This window comes from Balaenoptera physalus (assembly GCF_965194825.1).
Source record: "Balaenoptera physalus genome assembly, chromosome: 4".
NCBI lineage: Eukaryota > Metazoa > Chordata > Mammalia > Artiodactyla > Balaenopteridae > Balaenoptera > Balaenoptera physalus.
The window spans coordinates 134,083,301-134,091,308 of NC_138891.1; positions in this window are offsets into that span (position 1 = coordinate 134,083,301).

Genomic DNA, 8,008 nt, shown 5'->3' on the forward strand with positions numbered 1-8,008 from the left:
TCCAGCTGAAAGCATTTGTCTCCAGATTGAAAGGACTACCTTGAGTCTCCCTCACAAAGAATGAAAAAGAGACCCACATGAAAGCAAACCATTGTAAGATTTTATAAGAGCTGGCACAGGAAAATATCCAAAAATTCCAGGGAGGAAAGAAAAAAAATAGGTCATATATAGAGGATTTGGAATTAGAATGGCATTAGACTTTTCAATAGTAATAATAGAATCCGGAAAAGAATGGAACAATGCTTTAAAAACTGAGTGAAAATTATATGTAAACTAAAATTGTATACCCAGCTATGTTAGTCAGAGTTCTCCAGAAAAGCACAACCAATAGGAGATACGGATAATATAGCTATAGATGACATAGATACAGGTATAGATAAGAGGAGATTTACTCTTGCATTTATGGAGGCTGAGAAGTCCCACAGTCTACCATCTGCAAGGTGAATAACCAGGAAAGTCAGTGGTATAATTCAATCTGAGACTGAAGACCTGGGAACTGAGCAGCCACTGGTATAAAGTCCCAGAATTTAAAGGCCTGAGAACCAGGAGCTCTGATATCCAAGGGCAAGAGAAGATGGATGCCCAACTCAAGAAGAAAGAGGTGAGTTGCCCTTCCTTCACTTTCTTGTTCTATTTGGGCCTGCCCACAATGGTGAGGGTGGATCTTCTTTACTCAGTCTATTGAATCAAATGCTAATCTCATCGGGTAACACCCTCACAGACACACCCAGAAATAATGTTTTACCAGCTATCTGGGCATCCCTTAGTCCAGGCAAGCTGACACATAAAATTAAACATCACACCAGCCAGTCTAGCAATCAAACTGGAGGTAGAATGAAGTTGTTTTCAGACATTCATGGGCTCCACCTACTAAGATGCTCCACCAAAACAAGGAAGTAATTTTTTAAAGGAAGACCATGCGAAGTTAAGGAAATAAAGGATCCAACATGGGAAAGAGTTGAAGTGAACATTCATGGTGGTAAGGAAGGGAAATTCTGCTATGAGTGTAAAGGGAAGTGACAGAATTGGTGTCTGGAGTCTTTCTGGAGGCAAGTCCAGAAATTATCCAGAAGAGATGTATCTAAGATAAAAATGGAGCTTGATGTGCTAGTATTCAATGGGATTTAAGCTCTGATAGAGACAGTGGATTAATGGTAAGCACAGAGAAAATTAAGCAAATCTTAAAATGAGGCAATTACTAACTCTAGGAAAACAAAAACTCTGTATGAGAAAGAAAAAGTAATCATGGTCAACTCTGTGGTTCAGCTGTGAGTGTATCTACATGGTCAAAAAAATACAAACCTTAAATACTATTTGACCAAACATAGTTATATATATATTAAAAAATTAGAAGGCTGGGGAGGCAGAGAAGTGTAGGTGAGTACTGGGGGAGGGGCGGGGTACAAAAACATCCGAAGTCGAGAAATCAAGAAATAGCAATATACACATATTTATTTAGAAACACAGAGGCAAACCATAAGAAACATCTTAAAAGACTTGGAAGTGTTTCCCTCAGGGGAAGAGAGATTAAATAGAAGGGGAGGCATGGGTCTGGGGACTGCTGTTTTCAATAGAAGCCTTTTAATACTGTTTGACTTTTTAAACTAGGACCATGGATTTCTTTGTTAGAAATACAGATTAAATTTTTTAAAAACTCCATTACTGGAACAACTTGGTCCACCAACCTAGCTGTAACATACCAAGTTACACTATACGCAGTGCCATGTGATGGTCCTCCTCCCTATAAGCAATTCACCAAGAAGAAATGCTACTCACTGTCAAGTCCCATTCCTGAAAGATGTGACCTCATTTTCAACCCTGAGGAAATGGAGCCACTAAATACAAGTCAAATCCAGTTACAGTCAAAATCCAAGTGAAGTGCAGCCAAAATATTTGTAAGCCTCAGGTAATGGCCCAGTTATCCCAGCATAATTTATTGTAACAGCATTTTAGAACACTACAAAAAAAGTTATAGTAGTTGCTTCCACTCTGGGCTCCCATAGCATCCTGCTGCCCTTACCAAAGCCTTTATCACACTTCCTTGTACTTTCTTGCTGTTGGGATTTTTAAAGCGTTTGCTTAATGGGCTGTCTTCACAAGGACAAAGACTGTAGCTGAATTGATTTTTTTGTCCCCTGTGTCTAGCAAAGTGATTAATATATGGAAGGCAGGCAGGCAGTGTTTGAATAAATGAAGAAAAGGGGAAAGATTGAATGAATGTACAAAAACAATAATAATTAAAGCAGCAGCCAATATTAATGCTACATAATAAAAGTGTGGGGTGAAGAGGACCAAAAAGAGGGGTCCATTAATAGTGGCAAATGCTACAGAGCCCAAGTAATAACAAGAATGACTGACTCAGTGCCTGCTGTGTGCCAGGCACTGTTCTAGGAGTGGCAGGTGTATTAGCACAATTAATCCTCAGGATAACCCACGAGGTAGGTTATCACTATTCCTATTTTATAGAGAAGAAACTGGCCCCAATCACAAGTCATCAAGCAATAGATGAGCCAGGGTTAGGACCCAGGCCACCTGGCTCTAAAGTCTGCACTGATAAACACCTCACACCTGAGGAATGAAGAAATGAAGCCCTTTGGGGTGAACACCTAACAATGTGGCCCCAGGGATCTGACCTGGCTGGGTAACCTAGCTGGTTAGAAGTTGTTAGGAAAGCTCCAGGGATTGGAAGAATTACTATTGTTAAAATGGCCTTACTACCCAAAGCAATCTACAGATTTAGTGTGATCCCTATCAAATTATCTATGACATTTTTCACAGAACTAGAGCAAATAATCTTAAAATTTACATAAAACCACAAAAGACCCAGGATTGCTAAAGCAATCCTGAGGAAAAAGAACAAAGCTCCCAGACTTCAGACAATGCTACAAAGCTACAGTAATCAAAACTGAACTGTATGTTATTGGCACAAAAACAGACATATGGATCAATGGAACAGAATTAAACCCACACACCTATGGTCCATTACTCTTTGACAAAGGAGGCAAGAATATACAATGGAGAAAAGGCAGTCTCTTCAGCAAGTGGAGTTGGGAAAGCTGGACAGCTGCATGTAAATCAATGAAGTTAGAACACACCCTCACACCATACACAAAAATAAACTCAAAATGGCTTAAAGACTTAAATATAAGATAAGACACCATAAAACTCCTAGAAGAGAACATAGGCAAAACATTCTCCAACATAAATCATAGCAGTATCTTCTTAGATCAGTCTCCGAAGGCAAAAGAAGTAAAAGCAAAAATAAACAAATGGTACCTAATCAAACTTAAAAGCTTTTGCACAACAAAGGAAACCATAAACAAAATGAAAAGACAACCTATGTAATAGGAGAAAATATTTGCAAATGATGCGACCAGCAAGGGCTTAATTTCCAAAATATACAAACAGCTCATACAACTCACTATCAAAAAAAAGACAAACAACCCAATCAAAAAATGGGCAGAAAACCTACATAGACACTTCTCCAAAGAAGACGTACAGATAGCCAATAAGCACATGAAAAGATGTTTCACATTGCTAATTATTAGAGAAATGCAAATCAAAACCACAATGAGGTTTCACCTCACACCAGTCAGAATGGCCATCATCAAAAAGTCTACAAATAATAAATGCTGGAAAGTGTGTGGAGAAAAAGGAACCCTCCTACACTGTTGGTGGGAATGTAAATTGGTGCAGTCACTACGGAAAACAGTATGGAGGTTCTTTAAAAAACTAAAAATAAAACTACTAAAATAGAACTACCATATGATCCTGCAATCCCACTCCTGAGCATATACCTGGAAAAAATGAAAGCTCTAATTTGAAAACATACATGTACCCCAATGTTCACAGCAGCACTCTTTACAGTAGCCAAGACATGGAAGTGACCTAAATGTCTATCAACAGATGGTGGATAAAGAAGATGAGGTATACACACACACACACACACACACACATACACACACACAATGGAATATTACTCAGCCATAAAAAAGAATAAAATATTGCCATCTGCAGCAACATGGATGGACTTAGAGATTATCATACTGAGTGAAGTAAGTCAGGCAGAGAAAGACAAATATTATATGATGTCACATATATGTGGAATCTAAAAAAATAATACAAATTAATTTATTTATAAAACAGAAACAGACTCACAGATATAGAAAATAAACTTGTGGTTACCAAAAGGGAAAGGGGGTGGGAGGAATAAATTAAAATTTTGGGATTAACAGATACACACTAATCTAAACTGTAGAATTCTGAACAAATGTATGGCTATTAATTTAAGCCACTAAGAATTGCAGTGGTTTGTTACACAGCAATATGTAACTGCTACAACTAGCTAGTAAATGGCAAAAGCAGAATTTGAAATTAGATCTGTTCGATACCACAGGCCAAGTTCTTAACCACTATACGCCACCATCATACTCCTATTTTCCTCACTAAGTACTTCTTCCTGGCCTAGAGAAAGACTTGCATTGCTCAGATGGTGTAAAATCCCTTTATCACATTTGTACTTCTCCTTTCTACTCTAAGCTCTGGATTCCATGTTGACAGAGCCCATGTCAAATACAAAAAGGGTTTGATGCTGATTGAAACTCCAGACCCAACTTTCCTCTGATCTCTGTTTTCATGGCCTCCAAAGTGCAGAATTAAGTCACACTGGAATTACAGAGATAGAGCAATTCACAGGGAATATTTTATTCACCCTAGTAATAAAATAGCTGTCCCTCTCCACTCCTGGCCCCGTCTACAATTTAACTGGGAGCATTTTCCATTCAGGGTGTGACCTTCATGATTGAAGCTCCAAAACACTTGACAAGCCTGGATAACCTCTTCCACTACAAAGACCTGCATCTCATTCCAATCCCTGGCACCCAACTCGCCCTGGAGAAGACCTCAAAATATGTACATGGCATTGGAATACCTTTTCCAAAAGAGCTATCTCTGAGGAAGTCTTTTTAACATCTACATTCCATGGTGTTAGTCAAGTTTACTTAGGGACACAGACTACATGAGTGGGTAAGAATTTCTTAGAAGCAGTTCGTACTAGCTTCACCTCAGTTCACCCCATGGCCCCTCATCTTCCAGCAGGTTAGACCAGCTTCCTTACGTGACATCCTCATGGCAGTGTTCTGGTCCTGGAAGGCAGACAAGATTACTTTGACTGCTTCTCATTAGTCAAAGAAAGTCACAAGGCCAGCCCAGTTTCAAAAGGTGGACAAATAGACTCCACTTCTTGAGCTGCAAAATTTTTGGCCGTATTTAATCGGCCACACTATATGTGGGCTTAATTTTTCTTGTTGAATGTTACTTATGTTGAAGAGCAGGACTGGTCGCTGTAAGAGGAATGCTTAGTCATCCGCTCGGCTTCAGCCTGAAGAGGGGAACTAAATCTGACAGAAGATGATGGGGTCAGTGCAGATACATGCAGTTTAGGTCAGGGCTGCTGAGAGAGAGACCAGGTGAGGCCTGCCCTTGGACAGGCACCTGAGAACGTGTTCATAGGTGAGAATCAGGGAGAAGTTGAGGATGCTGGCAGGGGGGGCACGGAAGGAGTTGGGGGAGGGGGAATAGGTTGGACAAGTACCTCCCATGTGCAAAGTGCTTGACATACATACATCATCTCATTCATTCAGTCCACACAACCACCCATTATAATCCTGATAGCAAACCCTCACATCATGCTTGCCAAGTGCCAGGCACAGAGTTAATCGCTTTACACATAGTAACTCAGTAACAGCAACAACCCTGAAACAGATATCAATGTTTATCCCATTTCACAGATAAAAGAAAACTAAAGCCCAGAGAGGTTAAGTAACTAGCCCCAGGTCACACAGCTAGTAGGCAATGAAGTTAGGTTCGACCATTGTACAGATAAGAAAACCAAGGCTCAGAGAGATGATATCACTTGTTGAAGGACACAGAGCTGAACAAAGATTCACATCTAAATCTGTCTGACTTCCGATTCTGTGCTTTTTCCTTGAATACACTGTGTTTCCGCAGGGAAGGATTTGCTTCACAAGGAAGATTATTCCAGACTCTTCCAGAAAGAGGAGATTGCCCACCGTGGGAAGAGGCAGACCAAGGGACTCAGACCTTCTTAGTGAAACAAAATAACAGGAAACCAACAGTGGGCATTTGTTTGAAATCAGCTAAGCATAGACCCTGTGAGCTGGGCCCCTAATGATATAAGTGAAGTAAGAAAAGATGGTATGTGCCTGGTACTAATGTTGGTTTTCTTTTCTTTCTATTTTGATATTTAATGTCTTGTCAGTAAAGAGAATTAACTGCTTCCTGTCTTAAAAAGATGTGAACATCTTTATGGGAAGCTGGCGCAAACACAGCCGGCGTTTCACTGGGACATCGTTTGCGGGTGATTCTCCTGTCTCCCGTAAATTCCCAGCTGGCAAGTCTAGTCAAAAAGCAGCACCCACTCCCCCAATGGCCCAGAACAGAGCAAAGGGCCTGGTCCAAAAACACCCCTCCTTAGTTTGCTCAATTGTAGGCAGTGGGGGGACTTTCCCAGGACCCCAAGCCTACTGGAGCAGAGGCAACATCTGCAGGTTCCAGAAAAGGAAGAGGGAGGGGGGAGATGGGTTGGAGGGCCGCCACTCTAGAAGGTGTCACCAGGAAGGCAGCTTGAACCCTAACCAAACTCAACATATACCTGACTAGAAAAAGCCGAGGGACTGGCTAGGGATCCGTCTAGGTCTGTGCTTGGAGCAACATCTCCTGAGGCTTTGTCAGTGTGTGTGCTGTATTCCAGAAAATTCCACAAGACCCTGAGGCACAAAGCCATTCTGGGATGGAGTTGGAAAGCACAAAGTGACTGCAGAGAGAAGGGACCCCGGTGGGGAACTTGTGGATGGAAAGGGGGCAGAATCAGCCTCTCTGGAAAGGAGCCTGCGGTCCCACTCTCAGCCCAGCTCCTGAGTTACCCGTTTAGCCGATGACTTTTTAATGAAATAACTCTTTTGGGGGGAGGGGGGAGCTTGGAGTTCTAACGAGGATTCGAGTAGAGAGCAAGATGGATAAGAATGGGCGCTGATGGGAAGATGGCATGATTGTGTAAAAATCCATCTGAGTGAAAGGGTTTCCCTCAGCAGAACAGCAGATGCTGGCATTGAAGGCCGATGGGTCCATTAGCATCTCCCCTTTCAAGTCTCCCTTCCTGCCTGTCTTCACAGCCGTAGCACACACAGGGTCCCCCGGGGGCCAGTGTGGCGCCCGGGCAAGTCCTGCAAGGCTCCGCCTCGATGAGCTCGCACCTGGCCCTCAGAGCCCCTCCCTCCCTCCCCGAGGCTCCACTTACAGGCATTTCTTCAGTACATCCAGACCCTGTCTACACGCATCCTTCATTCCCCTTTGGTAGCCTGAGTGCAGAGGAGTGAAATTTTTGCAGACTCACGGCAAGAGTCTCCTCGTATCTCCTTCCTCCCCCCACCTCCTCCTCTCCTCTGCGTCTCCAAACTTTTTCAGCCTTTGCCATCACCCCGTCCTCACCAGCATGGGCCCTCCCTCCGGCTTTGTTTGCACGGGCCCTTGACTGCATCTCACTCTGCGCTCCCTGTAGGCACAACCCTGAGAGTCTCATACATTTCATGCCCTCAGGGGGAGGTGTCCCCAGAGGCCTCCTGCCTCCTGAGTTTGGGCTCTGGTTGAATCAATCCATTTTTGTCTTTTTCCTCCTGAGTTCCTACAGCAGCTGAGGGCTTTGGCACCTTGGGGATCCCCTGGGACCTGGCAGATTGCGAACACTCCCAGGGTGGCCCCAGGGGGTTGAGTGGCTTTGACCCAAACCTGGAGGGTCCTGGAGGAGTGTGGTCCCAGCAGATACCACATTTGATTCTGTCTAATTTCCAGAATCTCTCCAAACCCCCAGAAAAGTCTTGGAGTCCCCAAAGTATAGTCCAGACGAGGTCAGCTCTCTTCACTTGCAATGGATAGGGAAGAACGGACCTCCGTGCACATGAAACGCCGCTTCTGTACTTGAACCTGGTCA